Consider the following 21004-nt stretch of genomic DNA (forward strand, 5'->3'; position numbering starts at 1 on the left):
TTGATTTTTCTTTTAGGTCTTCCTGATAAAATAGATGAAAATAAATTCTCAAATACTATATTCTGTATCAAAATTATAATTGTATTGTTTTAGACCTAATAGCTACAAGAACTCTAATTTTTTCTCAATTTTTTTTTTTGTTTATACCATCAAATATATCACTTAATATATATCTGACTATCAGCATAACCCTTACACCTCCTTTGGGTTCAAGTGCCATTATTAATTGAATGGTGGTATTGTTTTTGAATATGGGAAAACAGGTTTTGATGGGCCCCTGAAACCCATTACAATTAGAAGATCAAAAGATAAACATTATAGTGCAGCTAAACAAAAAGACAACAAACAAAGGAAAGACAGCTGGTGAACCAAACGCCAGCAAACAAGAGAACACAAATTATATACCAAAAAAGACTGGTAGAAGTCCAGGCTTAGGTTAATTTCTGAAGCATTTCTGCCACTTCTGGCTCCATTTTTAAGTTTTACTTCTTTCATGTTTATAGAGCTTTCTGGAACATATCATATACGAAAGTAACTGAGGACAAACACATGTGAAACATAGTGCAACTACTAAATTGATAGGTGGCATGTGTGAAACTAGCTTAATCATATTTATACATAATCACATGTATACATAATCATATTTCCGTTACTATTCCAACTCTGACATCACTGCACTACACAACTCATATTTGAATTACACAACACCTTTTCTTAGTGACATAACAATTCTGATACAAATTGAAGTTAATTTAACATCCAATAGTCATGCGATACGTACATAATCACATTCAAATCTTATCGAACTATTACATATTGTTAATTTTATTGTTTTTAAATTAACATGGGTCCAAGCAATGTTCGTCTGGGGAATGTATCCATTGAAGCTCTTCCCTGGGGTAGAAAGTTCCTGCTTTTTCGTCGGTTCTCTTTTTCATCTATTTCATCATCAACGCAACGCATAATTATAAACAAATATTTTTTAGTTAGAACACTTTACTAATCTAAAATAAAAACTGAAAATACTGGGTTATTATTTATACCTTCTCTTTTACACCCATCTTCCCCTCATATTTATTGACAGAGTCTGCAAATGAAAGATATTCTATCAATACGCCTTCATAATAACCTTTAAATGTTTAAGAAATTGCAGATCCAAATAAAACCAAATTACCAAGGAGACGACAGTCTGAACGAAAGAATAACACCAGCATCACTAAAACAATGACTGCCGAGCATCGACCCATCCCAGTCTGAGGAGATATGAGGTTTTATTGTTTCTTATTCATTCTGTAAATGAACAAGAGTATATATAACGATCATCACCGTGACTTTCAACTATGTTGAAGATTTCAAACATAATTTTCTTTGCCGTGTTTCAAGGATAAAGCTTTTAAGCAATGTAGTCCATGGATTTAAATATGACAACCACCTTCACAAGAACGAATGGAAATTATGATGGATATTGAATCTTCGGCAGTATGACTGAGCCAGTTTAAATTGTTTCATCCAAGTTTTCATCCCACAATACCAAAACTTCACGTGTTATAGTTTGACATTTTTAGCGTTAGCGGACAAAAATCGAGCGACCCCCATCAACTTTCACACGGGATTCTCCAAATACTTTAACGTGGTATAGCTTGACATTTTTGGCTTTAGCTGCTTTCGTCGGAAAAACATGAGCGGGCCCCAATGAACTTTCACATGGTATTCTCGAGATCCTGGTTATTCGCACTATTTAAATTCAACTGAAACTTACAGTGACAAAAAAATTGAAACTCCTCCAGCTGTATAGCCGTTCAAACACGTCATACCGAAAGTGATGGAAGAAAGAAAATGATTATTGACTTGCTTGTTGTATTAAAGGCTTTGATTAGTGATCTCTTTACGGAGATCGCAATTCTCCACACAAAATAGTAAGTCATGAATGCCATACATAAAAATATATATATATGCATGCATAACAAGTCGAGCAAGTGGTCTTGATGGAAGTAAATGGAGATGGCTCACAACATTTCCATTAGGGGAGAGGGACTAGTAGTCATGAGGGCTAACTTCGTCAACATGTAGCCGTCACATGGAATATAGTAATAATTTTTTTTTTTTTTTATAAATGTAAAATAGACACTCAACTATCTACAACTAGGGTTTGAAGGTGTGACTCATCTTGTGCAACTCATCAAAATAACATGTCTAGTGTAAAGTGTCCAAAAAATGACTTTTTAAAGATTTGACCAAAACTTAATCTAAAAATCCCTTGTAGGTGGATAAAAAAAAATCATTTGTAATTAGTATAATATTGTATTTTTTATGTAGAATATAACTTACATGCAACTTGTAAGGTGACATGTTAAAGTGGCTATTTGGGTAGATGAATGTTGCTATCGAGAAAATTAATCGGTTGGAGGAGGCGACTGAGACAAAAGCTAGGGCTAACACTTGGCAGGATGATTTAAATGAAGACAAAGTGTGGAGATATGCTAATAACTTTGTTGGCCTCCTGGAGCAGTGGGAGAACATGAATGGTAAGATTGAAGATTTGGATGCCAAACTCAAAATAGCAGGGACCAAAATCAAGTTGGATGAGGTTAAGAGATCCAAGGAGGCCCTCAAGAAGAAAATTGAGGAGGTGAATCTTGCTTGCAGGAATGCAACCAATATGTATAATTCCTCTTTGTAGTCTATCCAGGCAATCCAAGCTAACATGGACCAAAAACAGGGGAGAAGAAACATAAATGTATAGAGTACTTGATTGCAGGTTACTGTCTTTGTTGAAAACCACTCCTGATTCATCGTTGGTCTCCTCAGACTCTGAGATTGGGTCAAGCAAGAAGGTGCCCTTTTTTGATAAAGTTTTAAGTTTGTGCCACAATAGGCAGGAAAAAGGTTCCCCAATGTAGTTGCTCATTTCTTTGTGCCTTTACTAGGTGGTATTCTTGTATTTTGTGGGTTTTGGTCTTTTTTTTGTTTCTGGTGGTTTTCTAGTTCTCTTGTTGGCTTTCAAGTTGCCCTGCTAGGTTTTTGTTTGTGGTAGTGGGGGTTTTCTTTGTTCATTGCATATCCCTCATGCACTCTAGGTGTCACCTTATGGATATGTAATGGTACCAACCTATTCAACTTTTATTAATCAAAATATATATGCAACTTAAATGGAGAAAATGCCTATTAGTAATCATAAATGTGTGTTATGTCTAACTTTATATCCAACACCAAGGGACCAATAATTGAACACAAAAGAATACTTTTTGTTATTAAAACAACATATTATTATATAAAATACAACTTATATCAAACACAAAGGGACCAATTGTTGAACACTAAAACATTTGTACTATCCCCCACATTTCATGAGGAAAAGCGAGGTATTTATTCTGTTCACCTTACTCCAATGCATATACATCGTTAAACTAAGATAATAGTACTTGTTTAAGGGATAATCTTATTTTATTAAATGGGCATCTTATTTTATAAATGACACACTTATAGTTTATAGCTATGATATTTTATTAGAAACGAAAAATTATTTATTTCACTTGTTAATAAATGTATGTATGTCTTTTTTATATAGCATTTATAGGTTCTCTTGTGTTCAAGTATTGGTCCATTTTGACCAACATTTGGTAGTATTTTTATTTACATAAGGATTATTTATTTACAATATATAGTATAAATATATGGCAATACTGAATATTATAACGACAAGTGGTTGTACAACTATTGAACCCTGTACAATTACTGGCCCCTCTCCCCTAAGCTAACTTGTAAATTTTATATACTGATCTTCAATGCAAACAACTGTCCCGCCCACACCATATTTATTTAAAGGTAATTTTTTAAATCATTTCTCCTCCCCAAAGATTTTTAAATTTAATATACACACACACACACACACAATTTTATATTATATTTATAAAATATTATATTCATTTTGATATTATTTCTTCTTTTATGTTATATATCATATTTATAAATATAAGGGTAAGTGCACAAAGATGATGGTCAAAAGGGGGGTATAAGTGGACACTTTTTTTTCTGAAATTAGGTGAACCTGAACTTGGACACAAAACTTGAAAGTCATCCACTCTAGATATGAAGATGATCAAAGAACAAATGTTTGAGTACTCTGAATCTAGTTTCCAAACTACTAAACTTATTCAAAAATGGATAATATTAAGGGGGTCAAATCCTTCATGCACGAAAAATAGACCCTAATTTTTTCAGAAAAAAACATAACATAGTGTCTAACGTGCGCATCAAAAAAGTCATAGTTAGATTTAGTATTTTGACAAATCTTTTGGCATAAAGGTAGCTAAGAGTGAGCACTAGAAGATGTGTATTTTGTTGTAATTTTTTATTGAGTTATTTTTTTTTAATGATTTTTCCAATCGAGCACATCCTGAAAATTAGGTACCTATTCATGCGCAAAGCATAAGTTGCACTAAAGAAATCGAAAATACAAATTTTGTTTTTTTAAATTGTAAAGAATCAAGTGCACTACTATAATATATTAATTTTTTTAAAGTTTGATAAGTATATCAAAAGTTATTAAAAAAATGGTGCACGTATGTGTGTGAGAAGTATGGAGACACTAGTAAAATAAATTCAATAATAATAGGTTATTGTTGTTCAAATTTTTTAAAAATTATATGGTTAGAAAGATCAAAAGATGGGTGGCAATTTTAGAAATACCCACTTGATGAAGTGTAAACCTGATGATGACAAAGTTGAGAAACCAAGTGATAAAATAAAACACATCAAAAAGGAGGGAAATGGAGGGAAATCAAAGTTCCAAACCATAGCTTTGTCATATAGGCCTATTTTCAAGCCTAAAGAGTCAAAAGCGTGTATGAGGTACCTATGGTATAAAAAGCTCGTACACACTATTTTTACTATAAATAGTGCATACACGCTAGGTTTGTTTAATTTTTTGAGGTGTGTATAATATGATATTGTATATATAATATGTGCCATAATATATATAAAAATATTATATATATATATATAATATATTCAAAAATATTATATATATATAATATATTAAGTATATATACACAAGTGTGTGTGTATGTGTATTCTCTCTCTCTCTCTCTCTCTCTCTCTCTCTCTCTCTCTCTCTCTCTCTCTCTCTCTCTCTCTCTCTCTCTCTCTCTCTCTTCCTCTCCCTCCCTCCTCCCCTCTCTCTTCTTCTTGCTCCAATATATCTTCTTTTTTTGCATATAGATGAGGTGATACGAAGATTGACAAGGTGGTCGGGTTTTTTTTGTTTCTTTTAAAGAAGATAGGATATAAAGTAGAATGTTTGAAGAAGATAAACATATTGGTTTCTTTGGATCATGTGGATGTATCGGTTGGATAATATTTATGGGTTGTATGGTGTACTATGGGGTCATATGGTGTCTTATGACCCCTTTGGACTCCATATGACCCTGTAGGTGTCTTTAGAAATCATATAGTGTCCTAAGGGCTTATATGGTGTTCTATAATCCCTTAGGAAACCATATGACCCCTTAAGACTCCATATGGTGTCGTTATGGGTCGTATGGTGTCCTAAAGGGTCATATGGTGTTCTATGACCCCTTAGGTGTCATTAGAGTTCATATTGTTTCCTAATAGGTAATATGGTGTCCTATGACTCCTTAGGACATGATATGACTCTTTAAGACACCATATGACCCATAACGACACCATATTGTGTCCTGAGGGGTCATAGGATGCCATATGACCCCTCAGGACACCATATCACCCATAACAACACCATATGGTGTCCTAAAGGGTTATTTGGTGTTCAATGACCCCTTAGGACACTATTTGGTGTCGTTATAGGTCCTATGGTGTGCTAAGGGATCATATAGTGTCCTATTACCCCTTAGGACACCCTCTGACCCTTTAGATGTTGTTAGGGATCATATTGTGTTCTAACGGTCATATGGTGTCGTTATGTGTCTAATGGTGTCTTATGACCCCTAAGACACCTTATGACCCCTTAGGACACCATATGATGTCGTTAGGGGTCATATGGTGTCCTTAGGGGTCATATGGTCTCCTACGACCCCTTAGGACACCATTTGACCCCTTATGACTCCATATAGTGTTGTTATGGGTCGTATGGTGCCCTAAGAGGTTATATAGTGTTTTCTAACCCCTTAACGACACCATCTGGTGTCATTATGGGTTGTATGGTGTGCTAAGGGGTCATATGGTGTCCTATGACCCTTAGGACTCCATATAACCTCTTATGTGTTGTTATGGGTCATATGGTGTCTTAAGGAGTCATATGGTTTCCTATGACCCCTTAGGACACATGCATGGATCCATAGGATACCATATGACCCTTAAGAATACCATATGACATGAGAAAAACACAAAAAGGATACCATATGACCCCTAAGAATACCATATGACATGAAAAAAAAAATGGTGTCCTCCAAGTTCAAGTTCTCCTATGGCCCCTTAGGAAACTATTTTACCCCTTAAGAATCCATATGGTGTTCTACTAGGTCATATAGTATTCTATAACATCTTAGAACACCATTTGGTGTCATTATGGGTCGTATGGTGTGCTATGGGGTCATATGGTGTCCTATGACCCCTTAGGACTCCATATGACCTCTTATGTATTGTTATGGGTCATATGGTGTCCTATTACCCCTTAGGACACATGCATGGATCCTAGGATACAATACAACCCCTAAGAATACCATATGACCCTAGAGAGGGAGAGAGGGGCACAAGAGGGAGGGAATGGTAGAGATATACACCTAAGAGAGAATGAGAGTGAGATAGAGAGATAGAGACTAAGAGGGAGAGACAAGAGATAAATGAGTGAAAGAGAGATGGAGAGAGAGAGAGGGGGGAGACAAAGATAGAGAAAGGGAAAGGGAGGGGGAGAGAGAGATGGAGATAGAGAGGGAAATAGAGGGAAATAGAGGGAGAGATAGATATATAAAATGACACAGAGAAGGGGACTCAAAGAGAGAGAGAGAGAGAGAGAGAGAGAGAGAGAGAGAGAGAGAGAGAGAGAGAGAGAGAGAGAGAGATACCTAAGAGAGGGGGAGATATAGAGAGTGGATAGAGGGATTGGGAGAGAAAGAGAGAACTAAGCTATGGAGGGAGGGAAGGTGAGAGAGAGAGAGAAAGAGAGGGTGAGAGATAGAGAGTCTGACTGAGATGGAGGAATAGATGGAAGGAGAGTACAAGAGACTAGACAGAGAGGTGAGAAGAGAGAGAGAGAGAGGGAGAGAGGGAGAAAGAGAGGTAATTATAAAGGGAGAGAGGGAGGGGGAGGAGAGAGGGAGAGAATGAGAGAGAGATACACCTGAGAGAAGGGGAGAGTGAGATAGAGAGAAATAGGATGAGAGGGAGAGACTTGAGAGATAAATAATGGAGAGAGAGAGAGAGAGAGAGAGAGAGAGAGAGAGAGAGAGAGAGAGAGAGAGAGAGAGAGATTTAGGAAGTGGGGGAAATATAGAGAGATCTAAGAGGTGGATAGATAGATTGGGAGAGAAAGAGAGACCTAAGAGGTGGAGGGAGGGAAGGTGAGAGAGAGAGAAAGAGAGGGTGAAAGATAGAGAGAGTCTGAGTGAGAGGGAGGAAGGGATGGAAGGAGAGTACAAGAGACTAGAGAGAGAGAGGTGTGAAGAGAGGGAGAGAGGGAGAGAGTGAGAAAGAGAGGTAATGAGAAAGGGAGAAAGGGAGGGTGAGGAGATAGGGAGAGAATGAGAGAGAGATACACCTAACAGAAGGGGAGAGTAAGATAGAGAGAAAGAGGATGAGAGGGAGAGACTTCAAAGATAAAGAATTGGAGAGAGAGAGAGAGAGAGAGAGAGAGAGAGAGAGAGAGAGTTGAATGAAAATAAGAAAGGGAGGGGAGGGAGAGAGTGGGAAAGAGATACACTTGATAGAGGAGGAGAGTGAGATAGAGAGATGGAGGGAGAGAGGGAGAGAGAGAGAGAGAGAGAGAGAGAGAGAGAGAGAGAGAGAGAGAGAGAGAGAGAGAGAGAGAGAGAGAGAGAAGGCTGATAGCTAGAGACTTGATAGAGAGAAGCAAAGAGACTTGAGAGAAAGAGAAATGGAGTGAGAGGGGGAGAGAGAAAGAGAGTTAGAGGGAAAGAAATACTTGACAAAGGAAGAGAAAGGGAGGGGGAGGTAGAGAATGAGAGAGCGAGAGACACTAAAGAGAGGGGGAGAGAGTGAGAGATAGAGATATTTGAGAGAGGGAGAGAAAGAGATGGATAGATGAAAGAGAGAAAGAGGGTGAGGGAGATGAGAAAGAGAGGGAGAGATACTAGAGAGAGGGAAGAAAGTAGAGAGGGAGAGATACCTAAGAGAGTGAAGAAAGTAGAGAGGGAGATGCCTAAGAGACAAAAAGGTAGGGTTTAAGGAAGAGAGAGGGGGAATGTAGGGAAGAGATGAGAGAGATAATGTTGATATGAGCATGCTGATTATTGAAATTTGACTAAGTCCAAAATTTATAAGAATACTCAAAAAACTAGAATCTACATTATAACTCTTAGAGATCTGGAACCACTCTCAAACATCCTGACAATATATACATAAAATATAAAGATAAAAGACAAAGAGAAATGCCACTTATACTTAAATGTTATATTTTATGTATATATCCTACCGAAAAACCTAATGGAATGCTAAATGAATTGCATTTTATTGATGGAAAAATGCATACTTGGTTTACAAACTAAAACCGCATACAAGTTTTTTAGTTTCTAAACCGCATACGAGGTTTTAGTTTTTAAACCGCGTATGCGGTTACTATACTATAAACTCCGTATGCGGTTACTATACTATAAATCCCATTCGCGGTTTAGCTTTAGTTAGGCTCGGCAAAACAAGCCTAAATGCGTATGGGGTTCTTTAAATTTGAAATACCTTGTGTGCTTCTTGTTTTTTTTGGGTGTGTCCACTTTTCTGATCACCATCTTTGTGCACTTACCCATAACTTTTTTATATTTATAAATGATTATATTTAATAGAAAATAATATATATAATATTATTAAATTTTGTTTTTTTTTAGTTTATTTTATATATCATAAACAATTATATTTATTTTTATGTTTATTTTATTTTATATATCATATTTAAAAGATAATATTTTTATTTTATACATATATATATATATATATATATATATATATATATATATATATATATATATATATATATATATATATATATATATATATATATATATATATATATATATATATATATATATATATATATGAGGTAAGTTCTACCCAGTAAGGGGAGTAGACCCCATTTTATTAATAGTAATATAACTAGTACATCCAATGGGCTAGGGTAATAATCCCTTCAACCAACACGTTAGCTCTCTCCAACTAAGAGGCAGAAAGTAAATCTCATACAAGCTAATATAGTTGCCAAATACGTTAATGTTGTAATTTTTTAGCCCTTCACGATATAGTTTGAGGGTTTCCTCCATTATACCCTTCTTGGCCACTACCTCAACATAAAAAATCCTAGCAATAGATCCTTTCTTTAGAGTCGTCTTGATCTTAACCAAAGTCATAATGACAAATCCATCAAGGTCCTCCCAAAGAAGGTTGCTGGCAAAATGAGGAGCCTTGTAATTAAGGCCAATGCCTTGAACCACATTCTCAAAGAAAATTCCTAGCAACAAACTATCATGGAGATCCTTTGGGACAATGTCCCTATCCCAATAACATTCTTTATGGCAGCCAAAAGATAATCTTCTTCAATCATGAACAATCACCCAAGCTACTCGTCAATGCTTTCTTCACAACATGGACAGGTGACTCCAAACTGCTTAGTGCTCACCATTCTATACAACTTCCCTTGTTACAACACTAGATCATTAAATCCCTATATTCTCCCAAAAAATCCACCCCAAAAAGATTTGATTTGCATGTTCAAAACTAGATCAGAGTGTCTAAATAATCCATCAATTGTCTATAATTTTTTGTCCTTTCCACCAAATAGTTTGGTAGCCATGAGGATGCCGAAAGTAGATTTATTCCAAATTTGATTGCTGAAATATCTCGGCTTACCAAAATTAGACTAATAGAATCACCATAGAATTTGGCCAAATCTCTTGCCACAGATTCAAAGTACATCCAATCTCACAATTTACATAGATAAAAATGAGTTTGTCAGGCCAACCCATCCATTTTTGTCCAATCAGATTTCTACCACCGTACCACCTTATCTAGTACTTGACTGAACCAAAGAGATTCCATCAGATTGATCAATTTCAACAATCTTTACCAAATCAATCCACTCACAAAGATTATCAACAATCTTATCCCCATTAGCACAAACTCCTAGGTTTTCCATGTAGTCTACATATGCCCTTATTGGCCTCTCTATATACATGGGATATTGTGTAGTCCCTATTATTGCATAAATTAGTGTTGATTATCTTAACCTATCTTAACAACTTCTAATTTGAGACATGCTCCCTTGTAATGTTGTTGATGACAAGAAAAGAGTTTCCTTCCATATCCAAATTGCAAATTTCCCTACTTATGCATAAAGCCAATTTTTTATCCAGTGCTTCTAGTTCAGTTGCATTGTTGGTGGAAATTCCAACATATTTGGAATAGGCCCATACATAGTTACCTATGTTGTCTCTTATTATACAACCACTGCCACGCTTGCCTGGATCGCCTTTGGAGGCCCCATCAAAACTAATTAGTTTGTATCTATCTGGGTTTCAAATGCTCTGCATAACCAAATACAACTCCACAAATTCCTAACAAAATCTCCCTAAGGTCACCCCTGTTCTTGCCACTTCAAATTCAACTTTTTATCCCAAGTGCATACATATTCATTATTTTTGCATTTGACCTTTTCATTTGCCACTTCACAGATGCTATGTTGTATTTTGACAATTATTTTTTTGATTGTGAAGGCTCTATCATTGAAAACACATATGTTCCTTTCTTTCCAAAGATGTCATAATATCATGAATGATACAATTAGCCAAATATTGACCCACAAAGATCTTTTTACCTTCTTGGGCCAACTAGTCATGAATTTACCAATCATTTGATTCCTAACCATAGACGAATTTATAGACTCAAAAAACCAATCCCATCATTGTGAGGCATATAAGCACCATAATAACAAATGATGAATTGTTTCCTCATTAGGATAGAGTAATGGACATAGGCTTGGCCTAACGATCCCATACATTTTGAGTCTCTCACTAGTGAGTACCCTTCTATAAATCAAACAATCCATAAGAAAGTCCCTGCTCTAGGTGCGATGCTCTGATGCCAACATAATCTTGTTGGCCAATGCTTTCATTCAAGTTGTCTTTTTCAATGCATATCCCAACTTGATATAGTATTCTCTAGAATTGGCCACACACCAAAAGATCATATCTTCTTCTTCAGATATCACTATTCTCCTATTGGTAATAATTTTTATCAATTTTCGTTGTACCCAATAAGTAATTTTTAATGTTTTCATATTCTCTGTCTTGCATGGGACGAACTTCTCTCAATTAATACACAATATCTTATATACACACCATTTTTACTCACGGCCTCCTCGATCCACCCTATGTCCTCAAATGCATTAATGATAGAATGTGCTCCACAACAAGAGTTACTCCAAAAAAATTATTTTCTTTCTTTCCCAATCTTCCATGAGATATGCTTCGTGATAACATGACTACACTCCCAAAGGAATTTACACAAAGCTAAGCCACCACTACAATTATCCATTATGACCTAATTCTTTCTGGCACTTCACTATCCAAATACTTCTTCCTTATTATTTTACACCATGTTTTCTTTGAATTTTTGAATATTTTCCAAGCTAACTTCACCCCAAGGGCCATATTTTGGATTTCCATTTGTCTCAAACTAGCACCCCCATCCTCTTTTGATTGACATGCCACATCTCAATTTATTATGGGAGTCGTCGTATTTTCTTTACCTCCTTCCCCTTAAAATATTTTCATGAAACCTTTGAGAGCATTTATCACATTTCTTGGTAACTTGAAGCAGGACATTGCATTAATAGGTAGCATAGTTAAAATAGATTTAATCATGATAATTATACTTACCTAAGATAGCCACTTGTTTGACCATGATCTCTATATTTGGCATTGCACTTATTGATTAAATCTTTCCAATAGTTTGATTTATAATTACCAATAAACATGGGCATACCCAAGTATTTAGCTAGCAGGCAAGCCATCTTAAAATCCTCACTATTTCTTCAATTTTCTTTGGATTCAACCGTTTTGTGTTAATCAAGAACAAATCCAATTTATCTTTGTTCACACTCTATCCTAAAGCCATAACATAGTTGTTGAAGCTGACCTTTATGACCTCTTCAGTAGTTGTGGTCACCAACCCAAACAAAATGCTATCATCAGTGAACTACAAATGAGTAACTAGCACCAAGTCATTATTGATATGAATACCTTTCTAGACATCATCAGCGCTAAGCCTTTGAATGTCCCTACCAAAGGTCTCCTTCATGAGGACAAAAAGAAAAGGCAATATCAAATTGCCCTGCCTAATGCCAGTGGTGGCATTAAAGAAGCTGAACAACACACCATTTGCCAAAATTGAAAATTTGACCATAGAAATGCATGTGATAATGAGTTTTACTCACTTTGCATCAAAATCAAACTTCTCAAGAGCAAATATTAAGAATTTCCAACGAACTTTTTCATATGCCTTGGTAATATTTAGCTTGAGGGCTAGCCCATTCATTTGTTTGGGATGAGACAAAGTGAGTTGTTTCATCAACCATTAAGATGCTATTCGTAATCTCCCTACCTAGAAAAAAACCATTTTTCTCTACAAAAATAAACTTGTTCAACAATCTATTTAACGTGTTGGAAGTTGATTTGTAGACAATTTTCTACATGTTGTTACATAGAAATGGGTGGTAATCACTCAAAGAAGTGGATTCATTTTTATTTGGAATAAATACAATTATAGTACTGTTAATCGCCTATATAAAATTACCATTCTTCCTAACATCCTCAAACAGCTTAAGAATATCATTCCCATTAAGCTCCAACGATTTTGAAAAAAACTGGCAAGGAGGCCATTAGGGGGGCACTTTATCAGGGTGCAGCTGAAAGGTGGCCACCTTAATTTCTTCAAAGGAGAAGGAATCCATAAGAATGCAATTATCATCCTTTCTTATTGATTTTGGTATAATATTTAGGTAATCGATATTAATTGGATACTTCATAGATAGTCTTCCTAAAAGAGACAAAAAGTTATAAATAGCAGCATTCCCAATTTGTCGAATGGGAAAAACCATGGAGTTGTGTCACACTTTAGGCCAATTGAGGGTATTTCGATTGGACTACCTCCAGGCTGCGTGGTGCTATGTGGCACCTTCGTGGCGCTGAAATGGCGCTAGGAGTCTGGTCGGATTGAGTTCGGTCGAACTCAGTTTGACCGAACTCCCTCATTTCAAACTCTTTCATTCAAAAAAAAATTCAATTTTTTTTAATGTTAGAACTAAGGTTAATCTGACCGAACTAGCCTATGTGTCATGTGATGTGGCACAAAAAAGGTGAAAAACTCTATATTTCTGAAACTTTTCACTTCTGCTCAATTTTTCTTCAAGCAAAATATTTTTTTACAAAAATAAGAAAATACTCTTTTGTGTAGTTCAAATTCAGGAGTCTAAACATATATTTCTTTTAGTATTTTGAATTAATTTTAATATTTTTTATTAATTAAACATTGCCAGTAGCTTTTAAAAGTTAAAAAAGAGGCCGATTAGATATTTTTAAAAATATTAAATGATATTAAAAAAAAATTTAAAATATTTTTCACTAGATGAGAGAATTTTCGTGAAAAGGGTTTTTTTTCGGGGGGTTAATGATAAATTTAGTAGTCAAAAGGTGACGCCAAATGAAAACTGTCAAACTTAGCTATGTTGAACTTCAAATATTATAACGAGAAAAATATAAATCAAAATTAATTAAATTTTTTTTACACTGCAAATATATGTTTTCTATTTGAAAAAAAAATTAGAAAAAATAAAGTCTATTTTCATTTTTTTTGGTGACAATGACTAGAACCCTTGATTTTTAGGATTTATTAGCAATGAAAAATCTATCTTTGAGTTTACAAAAAAAACATCAAATTTCTTTCAAAAATATTTAAAAAATAACAAACCTAAATTTCATTAATATTTCTACATTTGATCAGTTTACATCATTTCAAAATTCACTTTAGAAATGTCACTTGTATGTAGTTGAAGTTAAACAGTTTTAGTTGTGTTGGTTGGTTCCTTTATAAAAGACTGATACAGGTTTGTGCTTTTACCCTATGAAATTTATAAATAATAGATTATATGGGTGTGGTCCTCTTTAATTGGATAATTGCACTCACCTTCGACACCTCAATCCATCAAACAACTCTTTTGGTGGTGTCATCATCTCAACTTTGGTAAATTGTAGGTTGCTTACTTTTCTGGACGTTAGTTCAAATAGCATATTTGGTTTAATTCATCCAGAGTTGGGACAATTGTCAAATTATGTGTGATCTTCGTTTATATATTAACAATCTATTTGGAACACTAGCTCCCTGTAGGCAAGCTTGCAAACCTTGAAGTTTTAATACAAAATATATGTAGACATACAATAGACCTTTTAGGTAAGGTAATATTGTAAAATATTCTTTAATCAACAAGTCAATCTACACCTTATTTAGTAGAGCTGGGTGTTTGAGGATAGTTCTTACTATTTGGTTAAGGTCATCTTGACCTCCCAATACTCATCATAGTGAAAATACCATTAACAAATTTGTGCTATATCAATAGTCGATCATTTTTTGTAAGTTTGTATTCATAATTGGTCCATTAGTGCACCACTATTGGAACATTTGTGCACCACTATTGGGACATTTGTCAACAAGTACTAGCGATTTTGAGTTGACGGTTATTGGAACATCTTTAGTTAGGTATCAGACGACACTTTGAAATGTGTACTTTTTGACCTGTGTGCGCATAACTGATTCCACAACGTGCATTGTTTAAGATCTGTAGATACACGAAATTAGCTATGATAGCTACTGGTGCTCTTCCCCTAAATACCAAAAAATTAAAGATTCTTTTATATTTTTGAAACCCCATCTTTCAAAAGCCATTCCTTACCCTTCCTGCCCTTCTTTTTCTGGTTATGTCATTTAATTTTCCTCTCTTTCATCATATACTCCGTATGCTCCACCCATGTCACGGTTGAATACGCAATCACCATATCCTCAACTACACATTGCACACAACGAGAAGGCATCCGCCTGTACTTTGCACTTCCATTCTCATTCTCCTTCTCAACTGAAACATCTGCCTCTGCCCACAGACCTTCAGAGTGCAGCTTGAAACATATTAGAAAGTAAACCTTCAGAGCAAGCACCAGCGGTGAAATTACTCGTAGTTGTGCACATATTTGAAATATTGAACTTGATTAAAATGTACAAGGGTACCCAATGATTAATGAAACAAATACCTTAACTAGACCCACAGTCTTACCAGCTGTAATGCACCATTCCTTGTTCCACCCATGCCGCTAGATATTATTTTTACCCTGCCTGCCTTGGAGACAGTACAGACAGTACATGAGAACGTTTACTTCCACCGATTTTAGGCTCCACATATCAACCAATGCAAATTATTTAGTGTAAATGCTTGTAGTGATATGCACGATTATTACGACCAATGCCCATTACCCTAGAACCCAAACTGGCATGGGGCATAAGCAAGATTTGAGAAATGGCACACCAGTAGGATCCATGCTCATTGTGGCAAGAACAACAAATAATTCGTAGTGGCATCACAGAGTTTCAACACAGCATCGAGCTCCAAAGTTCGCTCCAGTATTTAGCAGGGCACAAAAATAGTTTGTATGCACATTCAAAATTACTTGTGCGGAAGGCTTTTTCATGCCATAAATTTGATTATTTTTTATGTTTTAAAGCATATTTTACCTTTATTCAACTTTGCATAAAATCTTTTTCTCGAAACTCATGCCCATAAAAATACCAAAATAAAATCAATATTTTTGTGGAAGCAGAAATAAATTTGAGGGATTAGCTACCATGTGCATTTGTCTTATCATCCTTGCATGATAAATTTTTTTTTGTATTGGTCTTAATTTTCTCTCCCCTTGTTTTAAATCTATGTATTCTTTGAAAGGTACTTTCTGTTCGTAACTTCGTAGTGATCAGAAGCTTTACGAAGTGTTTGTGTTCTAGCATTCTTGTCGCAAACTTTAGTATTTGCTCGTTCAAGCGTATTTACAATTATCCAATGTGTTATAAATTGACAACTTGTTTTGGACATTTGTAAACTAAAATAGTCGAGCTTTTTGTATGATCCATCCCATCTGAAGCCTTCGAATTTATAAATGATAGGAATGAGGTTTCATAATATATAACTCCTTTATCACAACCTAGACGTCATTTGTTCACACAGATACATGAGAACATTTCACTCCACTGTTTTTGGGATCCACGCATGATACGGATACATGAGAGAGAGAGAGAGATGGAGGGAGTGGTTGATGGAAATAAGGAAATATACCAATGATAGAGAGATCCCAAGAGGAAGAAGGAGAGAGAGAGAGGGGTATGTGCACAAAGATGGTGGTCAGAAAAGTGGACACCACCCAAAAAGAACATGGAAAAACAAGCAGCGTGTACGCACTTCTAAAATTTGAAATGACCTCGTACGCGCTTGAGTTTGTTGTTCCCAAGACTAGAGAAGGTAGCGCGTATGCGCTACTTTTAGGGAAATTAGCGCGTATGCACTACCTCTAGGAAAATGAGCACGTACGCGCTAATAATCCCAAAAAAACCGTGTACATGGTACCTATCAAAAAAACTTTTCTAAAAAAAACTGGGTCTTATTTTCCTATGAATAGCGTGTTTTTAGTTTGTTTTTTCTTCATTTTCTCTCCTAAACCACAAATGGGGTGCTATATTTCTCCTTAACACACTATGGATCAAGGTTAGTTTTTATTTATTTTTGTCTTTCTTTCCCATTTGTTCAATTTGTTTTACATTTTGAATTTAATTTCATTAATTTTGATTAGGTTTTTTCATTTTTTATTTCAAAAACCATTTTTTTCTAATCCACAACAAGAACAACCAAATGCACCTCCTGAAAACCCACAAGATACACCCTCAATTCCTCCTTTTGACCGCACACCTAAAACACAGGAGCAATTAATTAATCAGTTAGGACAAAATACGTCTAAAATCAATAGACTAATTGTTAAATTAAAAACATCCAAACTTGGGAATCATCAAACCCTCGCCACTAGCCCAAAAATATTAGCTAGTGGTGCCATAGTTGTTTCCACATAAATTACCAAATGGGGAAGTTTTAGGGATAGGTGTCGTCAATTCTATGCCAATGGGCTATCATACGAGGGAGTAGAAAATAAAAATATTAGTAAACAACAAATATATACCCTTTTTCGTTGATCCCAAAACTGGTCAATCATTACCTCTTAATGCAAAGAGGTTTCCCATACTAGTGTACCAATGTGCAGATGAAGAATCTTTTTTAGTAGAGGTGGTGGATGGTCTTTGATGATCCACCTTGTAATAATTATGAGGTGCCATTATATTTTTTGAGAAAAGTATATTGTGAGTTTGTGCTCAACATGAGAGAGTTCCATGGTAGAGGTGGTGGCTCTGCCCAACATAGACCTGGAGCCCATAGGCGATTCCTCGTAGAGAGTCGCCGCCCCCTAGCACCCAAATCTAAGGTGCATCAGGCTTTCCCAGTAGATCTGAAAGAGTCAATGGAGCTACAAACTCTTCAGGTGGCCACAACGTTGATTGGTGCCATCATCTAGCATGGGACATCATTAGCACACCCTATTGTATTGGATGATGAGCCATAAGTTGCTCCAGCTCGCGACAGAGAGCCCATCCAGCATATGTGTGTCAATTTCTCGGGGATATACTTTGGGATAGATGATGTAGTTGGTGTAGATGGATCCACATCTTATCCATGCATGATTTGCGGAAGTAGATGTCAGGCCTGCATGACTGAGGATTTTGCGCTGATAGATGAGTTAATGGACATGGTGTTTTCCCATGAGCGACAGACACATGTGTGTTAATTTGAATTCATTGCATTTTATTTATCAGTTACTTTAAATTTGTAATTACATAAATGAATTTTCATTTATACATCGATTTAAATTGAGACAAATAATATGCATTTCAGGATGCAGTAGTGGTATCCCATAGTCCCCCCCAGGTACTATAGCTGCAAATTCGTTGTATGAGGTATAAATTTTGTAACATGTTAAAATATAATAGTACACTTTGAATTCAAAAAAATACAAGATATACTAACTATCTTTAATGCTTGGTCCAATTTTTGATTTGTAGGTGTTGATAGGGGACCAAATGTCCCAGATTGATGATATCACGCTCTCAGTGATCGATTTTGGCCTACAAGGCTATACGGTATCATATTCTGTACAAGCCTTTTTATGTATTGTTTTGATGGAATATGCAAGTCATTTCATTTTATATTTTTAAAATTATGTTTTATTTATTATCTATACTAATATTTCATGTTAATTTTATTTTTTTAGGGTACCCCCTCTGCGTCTAGGGCTCATCCTAAGAAAATGAATTCCTCGAAGATGCCAAAACGTGGGAAGAAGGTAATTGAAAACATTTTTAGTCGTACAATTGTTTGAAAATGTTGAAATCAATTGTTAGTTGGGGTTTGTAGATTGATTAGTGTTTTTTGTCTATTTTACATGTACAACGGCCATTGAGCTATGTGGATTTGTTGAATGCACCTGATTCGCTCGTGGATCAAGAGAGGGCGGAGGTATGTATCTCTACTTTATTTTCTTCATTTCATGATTATATGCACGCGTACATGTGAACTTGTGATATATTATAATCTTATAATTTTTTTAGACAGGAAATATCCATACCTATTTCATCAATGGCAAACCCTCCTTCGTGCACTGGAGAAGCATATCAGGAACCGGTACACTTTTGTTTGATATATAAAATTAATTGTTTTTAATCTACAATACTTATCCTTATATTAATTGTATTTAATCTTTGAACATTTTTTGTATAGGTAATAGTGACAGTGTCTCCATCGATGGTGAGCCATCCTTAGTCCATTGGAAAAGCATCTTAGGCACATGTACGTCATTGTTCTCTATATTATAGCTTTTAAGTGTTTTTGATATATTTATGTTAGTATACTGTATTAATTATACATTTAATCTACAGTAGACCCCTTTGTGGTACGGCCATAACGTGGATCCATTTAAGTATGTCTTCAAGAAAACTCCTAAGAGTGATAAGGAGAGGAGAGCGAAGACACTAGCTCTTATATCAATCGATGAGGTAATCTACATTTCAATTGCAAAGGAATTATAGTTAAATGCATAGTTATGTTGTTAATTGTGAACTATTTTCTACAAAATAATTCTAACTTGGCTTTTGAATTATTGTTTTGGAGCCATCTACAAAGCTACGTACTGGATCGAAGATGCTTTATTTTGATGATCCACCACAAGTTTAGGAACATATACTGTTAGTTTTAGTCATAGAATGACCAATACATATAGATATATTTTATATTTTTATTGTATATCAATTTGGACATGACATATGCCACATTTTGGTAATACTTGTATTGACTTGGCAGACATGCCTTTATATATATATATATATATATATAGATTCAATCCAATAAATGTGTAATGAGTTCATTATTTTGTATTCGTTGTATTTTGTGGTTGTACTTTTATAAATTTAATTGATCATTTGCCTATGTAATCAACAATATGAATATAAACAACAAAAATATATGATATAAAACATTGCAATCATGGAATATGATTTGATAAAATTTCTAAAATGTTGAATTAACCCTACAAAATTACTTGTATTTAGTTCATTATCGTGTATTTGTTGTATTTGGTGGCTGCCCTTTTATAAATTTAAATGAATATTTGCATATGTAATCAACAATATCAATATAAACAACAAAAATTGACAATATGAATATAAACAACAATATGTGTTTGGTGTGAGAGCACCCTCACGCTCGCAATGGTCAAATTTTGTTCATAGTGTGCACAAATCGACATCACGAGAGCGTCTGGGTGGGCAGGTTTACACTAGGCATGCCCCTGTCATGCATCCCAAAGCATCGTAACGTCGAGAGTCATATTGTACCGCGGCGATCTCTCGAGTGCGATGAGTCCCAAAAATTGTCGAAATTTGACAGATTGTTTCTTCAAATCCAGGACACATATGGTCAATTTGTTTGAACCTGTGAGGTCGCATGAGGATCCTCTATTGTTTTCTATCTTGGTTTTTGACGACTCAAAGCCATTTTCAATTGGTAGCATTTTTTCGCCTACTGCAAAAACCGTCAGTTGCATATAGTGCAAAGTTGTAGGATTGGCTATAATTGATTTGGCTTGTCATGTGCACAAACCAATGTTGCGAGCGCATCTGGGTGGGAATTTTTATGCTAGGAATGTCCTTTTCATGCATCCCAAAGCACCGAAATGTCAAGAGTCATACTGTACCACTGTGATCTCTCAAGTGCCTCGAGTCCAAAAAATTGTAAAAATTTGACAAACTGTTTCTTCAAATACAGGACACATATGGTCAATCTATTTGAACTTGTGGGGTCACGTGAATCTCCTCTACAGTGGCCTATCTCTATTTTTGACAACTTGGAGCCATTTTCAATTGGTAGCATTTTTTTGCCTGCTACAAAAACGGTCAGTTGCATGCATGCAAAGTTGCAAGATTGGCTAGAATTGATTTGGTTCATCGTGTGCACAAACTGACATCACGAGTGCATCTAGGTGGGAAGGTTTATGCTAAGAATGCCCCTATTGTGCATCCTAAAGTGCCAGAACGTTGAGAGTCATACTGTATCGGAGCGATCTTTCAAGTGCCATGAATCCAAAAAATTGTCAAAATTTGATGGACTATTTCTTCCAAT

General features: G+C 35.4%; 1 long non-coding RNA gene across 1 annotated transcript; it reads right to left on the reverse strand.

Annotated features, from left to right (window-relative positions):
• Nucleotides 1-649: 649 nt before the first annotated feature.
• LOC131040800 (uncharacterized) lies at nucleotides 650-1292 on the reverse strand. The gene is made up of 3 exons (XR_009104933.1): nucleotides 1175-1292; nucleotides 1044-1087; nucleotides 650-938 (listed from the first exon to the last, which is right to left on the reverse strand). It is a non-coding gene; the product is annotated as an uncharacterized LOC131040800 (long non-coding RNA).
• Between the last annotated feature and the right edge of the window lie 19712 nt (nucleotides 1293-21004).

This window comes from Cryptomeria japonica, chromosome 4, assembly GCF_030272615.1.
Source record: "Cryptomeria japonica chromosome 4, Sugi_1.0, whole genome shotgun sequence".
Taxonomy (NCBI): Eukaryota; Viridiplantae; Streptophyta; class Pinopsida; order Cupressales; family Cupressaceae; genus Cryptomeria; species Cryptomeria japonica.